This window comes from Wyeomyia smithii, chromosome 2 (assembly GCF_029784165.1).
Source record: "Wyeomyia smithii strain HCP4-BCI-WySm-NY-G18 chromosome 2, ASM2978416v1, whole genome shotgun sequence".
Taxonomy (NCBI): domain Eukaryota; kingdom Metazoa; phylum Arthropoda; class Insecta; order Diptera; family Culicidae; genus Wyeomyia; species Wyeomyia smithii.
Window position 1 is genome coordinate 260690995 of NC_073695.1, and position 12199 is coordinate 260703193.

The following is a 12199-nucleotide window of genomic DNA, read 5'->3' on the forward strand; positions in this document are numbered from 1 at the left end:
TTTGGCCATTAATTAAGATGTTTATCGAGATTTATCGATAGCAAATGAAATGTGTATTCTTCGACCAGAGGGGAGCTTTGAAGGTGGGTACATTTCATTATACCCAAGGTATCAATGAACCCTTGGTTCAAGGGGTTGGACGTAAGTCGAGATTTCATTCACTTGATGTCTCGGCTTATGTCCAATCTCTATAGATTTGACGCGCATCTCCGTCGTGTTGGGCTCGGGGAAAGTGATATTTGTGCCTGTGGTGAAGGTTATCACGACATAGAGCATGTTGTTTGGTCATGTCTTGTACACCGTGACGCCAGGTCTGAATTAATAGCTTCCCTTCAGGCCGAGGGTTGACGACCAGCTGTTCCTATTTGCGAGCCGTGACCTACCCTACATGTCCCTCATATCCTTTTTTCTAAAATCCATCCATGCCCCAGTTCCCGTTCCTTTCCGCCTACACCCAATAAACAACAAGAACACGTTTGAACCATAAGCACAGATCCAGCAACTACACCCCGCACAATACCTCTAGGACCCGTCGATTACGAGCCCCTGTCCCAGCTCATGATGGGCTTCTGATGATGATACCTATCTAACAACAAAACATTGATTGAAATATCTATGTTAGTTTTAAGTTAGACTTGACTTCAGCTCGTAGTCGGCACCGAGGATAAACAATTTCCTTTTAGTTTTATGTCATCAGATATAATTGGCGCCGTTAAACATTAAATTGTGTTTGTGCCGTTTCCATTAAACGATAGGTGTTAAAAGCTGGAAATTCAAATTACTCCCAAGTCTTTCACGTGCTCGATTTCTTTTCCTAGAAAAACCGTGTTTGTAATGTATAGTTTGTTTTTCCGCGAAAATTATATAATCGAGCATTTAAATGGATTAATATCCTACGGTTCCAATAGCGACTATTGGCAAAAATATCTAGCTGATATTGATGGTAGTGACAGTCTTCAAGTGTGTGAACTTGAAGACAAATTTTGAGGTCATCCGCGTCAGGTCCTTTAATAACTAGGTACACGTCATTAGAACAGAGCAGGAAGATAAGCGATCCTAAGTGCCTTCCCTGCGGTATTTCAGACGAAGCATCAAAATAAGAGGATTGGCAATTCCTAATAGCAACGGTTAGACGCCGGGCGACCGGTAAAGTACGATTAAAATCATAGTGAAAGATTCCCGTTGATTCCAGGATTGTCAAGTTTTGCGACGGCTGTGCTATGTGTAAATGACATCCGTTTGGGTACGTTTCGCCATACTGTCACTGATGTACGAAGTGAAGCTAAGCGGTGGAGCGGTTAGCTGTGAAACATGGATTCACAGTTCAGTGCTTACAGTGCCTGCAGTGAGCGAGCAAAAGCTCAGCGATGACGGTAAGTTTGGAACAGTTTGGCAACAGCACAGAGCGAGGTGATGCCACGATGACTGCCGAGCTCGCGTTTGTTTCCCTTCTTGTGTGCTGGAAACATATACGCTTTTTTCCAGCAGGATGAGAAAATATCGAAAGCGACAGATACCTGGAAAACAAGTAGAAGCGAAGATACCAGGTTTTCAATGAGCGTTTTAGGTAACGTCGACGTAATCCCGTCAGGTCCCGGGTTTATGGATGATTTGAGTTTGCAGCAAACTTTAGAAATCACTGTTGTGTCTAAATGAAAGGTGTTTAAAGTTTGGCCGGATTGGGGGGTTTTACTGGCGGCACCTTCAATGTGATGATCGTTCAGTGTCTCATGGGTGAACACACTGGTGTATTTTTTGGAGAAAAGCTGATTGATGGAGGGTGGATGCCGTCTTACCTTTGAAAGTTATAGAGGAGGATGTCTCACCTTCATGCTGCTGTTGATTGATGAACATCCAAAAAAAGTTGCGAGGAGACTCGAGCTTTCTCTGTAAATCGTGTTGAAATGGGAGAAAGCATCGTTTCGCTACACTTTTGTATGTTTGGTTAATTCCCGCATAGTGACTTTTAGGGACAGTGTACGTTGCAGAGAAACAACGTACTATCGCCGAGTTTAATCGCTAACCAAACTTGTTCAAGGCTTAAACAAGCGGCATCCTCTGGAACTTTTGCTTTTAACTTAGAATTGATAGCCACCAGAATGCTACCATTAGTAGATTTGCAACTATTGTCGATACTTCTACCGCAGTGAAAAACCTCGTAGTTATTTGCGAATTCAGCCAAGTCTCCGTAAGAACTATGATGTCATAGCAAAGATCCGCGACGGCTACGCGGAAATCATTAACAACACTGTACATACCGCCGATATTCTGGCAATACAAGTCAACGCTGAAATTTGAAATAACTCCAGGAAGCAAAATGCAGTCTAAACAAGCCTGAGCCTGAGTACTTGCCTGAGATAACAGGTTGGAAGACCCCTCTGTATTACTGAGCTCTGTACCGGAACGGTTCTCTTGGCGAGAACACTGATGATGAACGGAGAGATTGTCGATGTTTGCAGGTGGTTGAGCCGAGACAAAGTCAAAGACAAAGTGCGTGCATCCCGGTGTAGCAAAAAAAAAGATGACTGATTGGTTCCTGTGGCATTTACAAGTTGGATAGGTGGATTCAGTGGTTCCTTCACGAGTTCACGCACGAGTGCGTTCCGGATTTAGCTTCGATTGGACGACACTGAGACAGGTTCGTTGGGTTGCGTATTTGGGTACAAATGAAGCCGAGTAGTTGTTCAGGAACGTTTATCCTGGCTAAAACGTGTGCAAAGTGCTCTGATGCTATTTCGGGCATCGATTTTGTTACCTGTCGTGGTTATCGCGGAGCGACAATTTGAGTTTCTGGGTGGACAAAAACAACTGGAGAGCAGGGAACTGCAAACAGTTGATTGGTATAATCAAGAGATGCATTCGAAAAGTCGACGTGAATACCGTACAACGCTCTTGTTCCGACAGCCTGACAAAGCTTCATCAAAACTCTCCAGAACTTACACTATAAATTTTTTTTGGATAATTATGAATGGCATACTCCGAAAAGCAATAAATGTTTTCCAAATCGACAAGAATTTAAAAAGGAGTGAATGCACAGGATTTGGAATCCAAAGTTCGAGCATGACCCTACTCTCATAGGAAGGAATAAACCAACTTTGGTAAAGCATATGTGTTTCCTCGAAGTTGCTAAAATATCCGACTCAGAATTCGGAGATCTTTTTTGTCTGTTGCAATTTTTTAAATACGGTTTTTAAACATATTTAATTTTGTTGGAGAATAATGTAGTGTGTCTCCACAGAGTGCTACTTGAAAAACGCTATAACGTAGCGGCCAAATGGCTATCTCCTTCCCTGCATCTGGTCAGTGTAGGTGGCAGCCCTACTCGGAAGGAAAAACAAAAACGTGATCGAAATCCTTTTGTTCCAAAAAAAATTGATTTTAGAGCCATAGTGTCTTCAGCGAAAATGTTCCATTTATTATTCTACATTTAATTGAAATTATAAATTTGTCAATAACACTGTGCTACAGCGATTTAGAACTTCTGATGGGACCTAGTGTAGGTTGTAGGTCTTGTTGAGTGTAACATTCGCTCATACTAGAAATTTTCCAAACACCCCCAAAATCTGAATTTATGGTCAAAATACGATTTTTTGGACTTCAGCGCATATAATATTTTTTAACTCAGTCATTTATCAACCGATTTTTAATATTAAAGCAGTTTTAGAAAAGAAGACAAATAGAGCTTTCAAAATTTATAAAGGTTTGATCTAATATCAATAAAACATGTTGAGTTATTTGAGCTTAAATCTAATTTTTTAGACTTTTTCGCGCAATTTTTTAGTTTAATTGTCAGTTTTCCGTCTATTTTCGTGAGAAGCATACCACACATATACTATAATTTTGAAAGTTAATTCAATTTCGAATTAATTGAAAGTAGTTTTGTAAAAATCGGTTGATATTTGGCTAAGTTATATATTTTTTAAGAAAACCAGAATTTTTAGCTCCTACCGCGCAATTATTTCACGGAGGGAGGAGTTGGCAGCACGGCTGATTGATGGTACGTGCTCTGAAACCTCTCCGTTAAATTATTGAATTTCAAGTAATTTATGCAAGCAAATTTGCTGAAAAGTGAAGAAAAGTTATCAGTGATGTTTTTATAACGCGGTAATAATGAAGTATCAGTGTAAATGCGAGTGTTTCTAGCGTTGGAATGGCCAATTTATCCACGCTCAAAAATTGCCAAATTGCAGAGCCAGGAAAGTTGTGCAAGTGTTGGTGCTAACTCGGTGTTTCGCTCTGGCTAGCGGTGTGTTATGCACGTACAAAAGATTGCGTGGTGATGTGATCGAAGAAGATGGCAGTTGGATAGGATTGTGCTATGGTGTCGCTTGGTGCTGCTCGGTGTGCATCCCAAGTAACAAAAGTGGTTTTATCAAGGTTTTATAGCGCTGTTTTGGCTGTATTAAGCGCTATAAAACTTTGATAAAACCAATATTGTTACTAGGGATACCATCACCGACAAAGCACCATCATCAGAATGATCTAGATGAGTACAAGTTTTGTGTCTGTTTTTTTTTTTGAGAATGCTTAGGCACTCGGTTTTGAATGGTACTGGTATGGCACAGCAATTGAAGCTCCATCATTGCAAAAATGTGTGAAAAATTGCTAATAAATTTGGAAAAATTTGAAAATATCATATACCATCTTATTTATTTTAAAACTATTCATCACATATAGGTAAACTTTTTAGACGTATTTATATGTTTCAAATGCTCTATTTTTTGCCTTTCCAAAACAGCCAAAATATGAAAAATTGGTTGAAAATAACCGTATTAAACATAAAACGGTGAGCTAAGGTAAAAAACAGGGTTTTGAACATAACTTAGAATTTTCGCGGTATTTGAAAAACTTCAAGTAAATGCGCAAGTTACATTTGACCAAAGCTACAACCCACACTAAGTCACATCAAAAGTTCTTGCATTTTTTCATCATTTGTAGCACCGTGAAATAATTGTGCGATAGAAGCCAAAAATTCTGGTTTTCTTGAAAAATATATAACTTAGCCAAATATCAACCGATTTTCACAAAACTACTTTCATTTAATTCGTAATTAAATATAATTTTGAAATTATAGTATATTTGTGGTATGTTCCTTACAAAAATAGACGGCAAATATAAAATTAAATTGAAAAATTGCGTGAGAAAGTCTTAAAAATTAGATATAAACTCAAATAACTTAACATGTTTTATTGATATTAAAACAAACCTGTATATATTTTAAAGCTCGGTTTGTCCTCTTTATAAAACTGCTTTAATATTGAAAATCGGTTGACAAATGACTGAGTTAAAAAATATTATATGCGCTGAGGTCCAAAAGACCTTATTATGACCATAACTTCATGTTTTCTAGTATGAGCGAATGTTACACTCAACAAGACCTACAACCTACACTAGGTCACTTCAGAAGTTATTGCATTTTTTTTCATTTGTAGCACACTGTAATTTACCTAAACGTAGGATGGGAATTTTACTTTTCTTATTTTTGTATAAAAAATCTACTTTGTTCAGCAAAATTGTGGCACATTTTAGACCATTCAAATAGATTCTTGTGGAGTTTAGAATGCCTCTTAAACCCTTTTTTTTTTCAATACAATTTTTCATATTGATTTTTTGCATTTTTTTTTCAAAGTTCTACAATATTGTTTACTTTAACAAAACACACAGAATCACCACAGAAAGTCTTTACTAACAAATTTCTACTAAAAGAGACAAATGCCTGGATCGAATGACGTTTGGCTTATACTATGATATAGAAATGATTGTGTCTGCGGATATTTGCGTTTGGTGTTCGTGAGAAACCAGAAAAATGGAGTCTTCCGGTGGAGATCCGTAGACGACCGTATATGTGTGTTGAGGATGCAGGGCAAATTCCTCAACTTAAGCCTAATCAGCACATACACACCGACTAACGACAAACCCGATGTGGATTGGATGCAAACGCGTAGCTCTGCAAAGAGGATTTCATTCGATACAAACGCAGTCTCCATTCGTCGACCGATGATAACGGCCTGAGGTCGATTAACTTCGCCGTGGTCGGAGGAATAGCCATCTGTAACACCTACTTTCCCCGTTTAAATTTTCGGAAGCTCACCTGAAAACCTCCAAATAGACACACCTGCTCATGTTTTGATCGACAGTCGCCACTTTTCGGATGTTGCAAGAAAGTGCATCGACTCGGCTGTAGAAACCGTTGGCAGAACCTTCTGTCGGTGAATGCCAAGCTGGTTTTTGACGCCTGCAACAGATCATAGATTAATTTCTTGAATACAACCTGCAGACGCACTATCTGTTTGTGGATTTCAAGGTGGCGTACGACTCAGTCTAGTGTAATGAGATGTGGCAGATTGTGCTAGAAAACGTTTTTTCAACGAAACAGATTAAATTGATTTGAATGACGCTCATGCAAACAACATCAAGCGTATGAATAGCAGGAGTGACATCAGTCGCCTTCGTGACGTTGGATGGACTAAAGGACGCGCTTTCAAACCTTATATTCAACATTACCTTGTAAGGCGCAGTACAAAGAGTATACGTGGTAAGAAATGGCAGCAACATGTAACTAGCGAGCCGCTAGAGCCACCGCCTCAGGGTCGGCTAACGCTCTAAGGTGTTGGTCAATCAAACTCTTGAACTTCAGCTTAAACAACTTTTTTTAGACGTCTGTTCACACTCCTACTTACTTATCTTCTATTTCCTACCACATTTCTTCAGCATTTTGCATTTGGGGCCCCCCTTTACCGACAGTTGTAGTCCAGCAATGCCACTCTCCTTCTCGTTGCTAAAGTATAACCTGACACTCCGTGCAACAGGTTCACTCCAACTGTCAAGATCTTTTGCCACGTTATACATCTGGACTCAAGCACTTTCATAAAGGAACATGAGATCCTGATCTATCAGTCTCTTTTTCCACAATGACTTCACATTACTTCACTTTACAGAGAAGTTCGGAGTTCTCTTTTATCTAATTTTTTTTCCTTTTAACATTTTGTAATTTTATCCCACAATGGGCCGTATCGCTTTTACTTTAATTCCGTTTTTCGTACAACCTTTCTCCTCCAGTTTTTGCAGATGAGTCAAATTCAAAGATGATTGGCGGTTTATATTTGGCGCTCTCCACTCCACCGGTTCACCTATTAATTCCATCCCCATTTCAGAAGTTTTTCGCTTCAGCCCCGTGGCCGTTTTACTGAGTGCGTCTCCTGGTGGCTCCATCTCGTAGACGTCTGACTGCTCAGTGTACCGCCTTCAACTAATTCAAGGACCATCGCCAAATGGAATGCAAGTGAAATTTATTACTGATGTTTTTTTTTCAATGGAATACAAACCATCCATCTGCTGAAAAAATAACAGGATTATAACAGTGATATATTTTATCAACGAACAAATTAATGCTAATATTACAAACAAAAAAGTGTAAAATATTAAAAACCTTTTAAATACGCTTGAAGTCATACTTTCGAGGACAAGTCAGAAAAGAGTTGGAAAAAGTATGGCCCACGTTGCTATTCAGAATGTTACTCCTCAAGTAACACACAAAACATGTTAGAAAATAGATTACAACGGAAGTAGTCATATAAGTGTACTACAAGCGCAATTGAAACTTGCGTTATTATATCGTGTTTTAAACTGGTTTTCATCAGTAATACAACCGCATTTCGAAAACAAGCTCATTTTTTCTGGTTTTGGAGATGTTTTTAATAACATGAGTTCAAGAATAACAATCACTATCACTTGGTCTTTTCGTTAGACATTACACCATCTAATAACAACATTACGTACCTGTGAAATGCTTTTCTTTAGTACAAAAGTCGAAGCATTAAACACTCAACTTAAAAATACTTCAAATTAATATTTAAATTTTATTAACGATTTCGATATTTATTCGAAGTGGGTCAAAACGTGTCATCAAAAGATAAACAAAACGCTTGCAGTGTAACCAATATCACTTCAGTATTTTGTTATTGTATATCCAACAACGTTTTCTAGTTTTGTTAGATTTTATATCCAGATAACGTTGAAACTATGCGAAAACAATTTTAATATTCAAGCAAAAGAAACAACTCTTTTTGAAAGGTTGAAAATCATTTTTTGTCATCAATTTATAATCAATTAAAACTGCCACTGATAGAAGCTATTGTCGATCTAGTTGCACTGCGCCGTCACAACACATTTGCGCATGCGCTGGTTAACAGTTGTCATAGCAACAGATTTGCGCATTGCCGTATTAGTACTCGAGATGTATTTTGCCACTTAATTCTATCAAGTTGGCTTGCTCTCATGCTGTTATCGGTACTTGTTCTATTAGCCTTCATGTTTTGCGCTTTTCTGGTGATAGAGATGTCATGGAATAGGTAACGTCAACTATTTTATACCAACGTGTGTTACTTGGGTCTGTTGGGGTAGTTGCTCCAAATTTATCCGGAAATTGATGCAAAACAAAATTTCGTTTCTGAAATTATTAAGTAGCTATTGGAAAGTACTAAATGTACTCTCCTAAATTGACTCTAGAATATTTTTCCACCAGTTTTTGTAGTTATAGATTTTTAAGCAAAATTATACAATTTTAAGCAAAATATACATCCCCAGCTAGACATTCGGTATGCATTTCAACTTAATCTTTAAAAATAAAAATGATTGAGCTAGAATTCAAACCTGATCAAAGATAGCAGCACGACTGGGTTGAAAGTAAAGTTCGTAAAAAGAACAGCATTGTTGTTTGTTGTGTCAGATTCAATTCCAGCTTTTTTTTTTCTACTTAAGGTGCATGCCATGAGTCCAAGCGTCAACTGTACAGAACCGGACACATAACAAGGTTAAATTCGGGTCGGATATTCTTTCGAGAACGTTCGTGTTTTTGTGTGGATATGGGCCGTAAAATGTTCGCACTAATCCGCAGCGGATTTACCCATCCATGCAAATCGAAACAAACGTAGACGAAAATGCTGAACTACGCAAGAGAGCTCGCACCCGCATCGTCCCAAGGGCAAACAATGTTGTTGTGCAATTTTTGCCTCACACCCTGTCCGAGGTCGGACGGGGGGTTTAGTCAAACAACCGGCAGGCAGAACTGGACAGCTCGATTCTGGGTGGCATAATAGATACACATAAAAGGGTGGGAAAAATGGCGAAGAATCCTTGCAAATGCCGTGGAGGGAATGCTAATTCTAAGTCCACGGCTGCGACGTGGTGCCATCGACTGCGTGTCGTTCTTTTAGCGAGGTTGGAATGGAAAGAATTCCGACTGTGTGTCACGGACGGTGAACGCACGGAGTGCGATTGAGTATTTGATAGTGAAACAGCGAAGTGCATCGGATAACTTTTCTATACCATAAGTAAAAGTAAACTCTTCGGTATTTCACCAATGCTGCAAATGTGCGCAGTTTCCATTTAAGAAACGCTTATCGCCCATGCTGGAACAAATATTTAATTATAATAAGCGCTTTGCAGTAGTGGCAGGATAGAATAATTCCTACCCGACAGCTTCCGTGCATCGCCTCCGTCGAAGGGGGGAGTGCTCTCTTTGATAAATCTTCTGTAAATACTTCCTTCTGGGTAGAATTATATCATCATCACGAGATGGAACTTCACCGATGGCGGTGCAACCGCTTCCAGGGTTCCCCAAGAAAAAATCCACATTTGAAAGCTTTGATGTGCTGTACATTTTGCACAAAAGTCTGCCAGATTCGTTTCCGCGCTGGTAAAATGGATAACTCGGTACTCTGTTCAGATCTTCCGCATCGTGAAGTTTACTCGGGTGCAAATAAATTTATTCCTTCTGCTATGCTAACCCTTCCACACATGGGTACATGCATGCACCGTTCTGAATGTGGACGATGAGGCGGCAAAGATTGTATTACTTATCTCGCTTGATCGAAACGCACCTCGGTGGGTTTTGTGTGCATACTACTTATATCCATATTACATAGACCAATATTACTCCTGGTTGATTGCAACGTTGTACCGAAGAGAACGAGAGGGGTTTTTGTACCGGTTGATTAGAAAAAATAATATGTTTACGTTGGTTAACAAGATTGCAGAGTCCTCATATCAAGGAGAGGACGCCACTAACTCAAAATCAATTTGGTAGATTTGCTAAAGATTTCCCTCTAGCACCGTCTTAGAATATATAATATAACATTTTTGAATCAACATTCCGACTATTTTATAAAAGTCATCCTTAAATAATATTTTCCTATCTCTCGTTTTCATTCGCATAGGTATATTGGTTTAAACAGAAAAGTTTCAAAAACATGCTTATTATAGATTATTTTTTGAAAAATGGAATATACAATGTATAATAAGGCCTACAAAATCACAATGTTTCATCAAAGTCTGGTTCAGTTAGTTAACCTGGTCGAGTCGAGTGCAAAATCCGTCAGAAAGTTAAAAAAAATAAATGGTGGTGACGCATGGTAATTTAAAACAGTACTTATTAATTAAACAACCGTGCGTCTCCACAGTGTGTACTAGCAAGAAACGTTACTTTCACAAACAGCTGAGCAGCTGAATCAAAACAATCGTAATTTCTCACTTTCTACCGGAGAAAATTTTGCTCTCTCTCCTGCTTCTTTCTCTTAAAAATCTGGCTGCATTCTGACACAAACATTAAACGCGCCACTTTGGAATGTCGCCGCTATCATATGGGCCGGTGCGAGAAAAAGAGTAATCTCACGAGCGCTTTCCACGGGTAAGAGCGGCGGCGTGCGTGCTGGCAATGTTTTGGCCCGACTGTCTGTCGGAGACAAACCCAGTGGTTCGCCAGTTTCGCACCATCATCAGCTGGTCCAGTTGTTTGCGAAATTCGCCTTCGTTGGTTCGCCAGTCGGGCGACGGGATCTCGACTAGTGTGACGTGTTTTGTGACGGTTCGGTTCTACGGGGCTTAGACACACACGGAGCGTGGCGTGCTGCGGACTGCTGCTGCGGCAGACAAAGACAAACTTCCGCTCGGTGGCTTCCGCTGGGCTCGAGCGGCTCATCGCCCGTCAGTTGTCGGTGAAGGGTGCCAGCGAACGGACGCAAGTTTCTTTCCTTCGGGTGTTTACCGTGTCGTATGTGTATGTGGGCTAGTGCGGTTTCTAGTCCTCTGATCCCTAACGGTAGTAAATGGATGGAACGATAACTGATTGACTAGGACAAAGGCGGTGCTGTTTGAATTATTTAATTAGGGCGGAAATTTATTTTTTCTACGCCACAGAGTTTATATGGGACACGTTCCGGTTCGGTGGTTGTTGATGAAAGTGGAAATCGGAAGTAAAAGCGAGTCCGCTGATAGATAATCGGAGCTTGTGAATTGTTATCAAAGAAGGTGTATTCTGTTTGAGTTAAATGAAAAAAAGTGAAGCATGAAGAAAAGTGCGTGTGAGTGTAGCGATCAAATAAAGTGAAAATCCATTCCAATTAGTCGCGTCGAAAAAGCAATCTCATAATTTCGTTAGTTTTTCACCGCGTTTCCGTCGTTGCCAGAATTGCCGATTGAACATCAAAGAGCAGAACGGAAAATAGCAATTCTGCAACGGTGGCCGGTCACTGGTGCTGCACTTAAAACGACTTAGCCGAGGGGAAGTTTGCGTAACGGCTGCTAATTCGGTTAGTAGATTATATTTTCAATTGAATATTTGCTTCCACTCGTCACTCACCACCAGAGCGGTGGTGTAGCGTCTCTTTGTATGAAATGGAAAATAAAACAAAGCGTGTACGTTGCCACTTGGGCCATTTGATTTAGTGCGGGAAGAACTGTCGGGGGTGCGTTTGCATAATTAAACGTTCAGCTGAGCAAATCTGATTTCCTTGTGATACCGTACTTCCAAGTGGAGCGTTATCTTTCTGCCAGAGGGAAACTCAACGCCACACGAAAGCTACATTTTTATGGCTTTCATCCATCGTGCAGAGATTATGCGGAACGAGAAATCATTGCCAGTGCCAGGCGATGTGAATTGCTGCGCTGGCTGAGGGAAATTGACGAACGCGGTAGGAGGGAAAATCCTAGTAAATGGTCTGCACCGATCTTATTTAAATTCTTCCGCACAATGATGACTATACCTGCGGTGGCCAGAGTCGGTAGGGTAAGCGAACGAAGCGAATTCAATCGCACTGCTATAACGTTGATGGGACACTAAGCTATCGGGAAGTGATAAAATGGGAAATCGTCTCTCTGCTAACGATGCTGTACGTCCGATGGGATTCCGTTTGCACTACTG

At 40.0% G+C, this 12199-nt stretch overlaps 1 protein-coding gene across 3 annotated transcripts in view; it reads left to right on the forward strand.

Annotated features, from left to right (window-relative positions):
• The first annotated feature begins 10821 nt into the window (after positions 1-10821).
• The window catches only part of LOC129720680 (serine/threonine-protein phosphatase rdgC), a 240188-nt gene continuing 238810 nt past the window's right edge, over positions 10822-12199 (forward strand). For all 3 annotated transcript variants that reach the window (XM_055672239.1, XM_055672237.1, XM_055672236.1), the window contains exon 1: positions 10822-11588. The gene's annotated coding sequence lies outside the window, so the exon portion shown is untranslated. The remainder of the gene's footprint in view (positions 11589-12199) is intronic.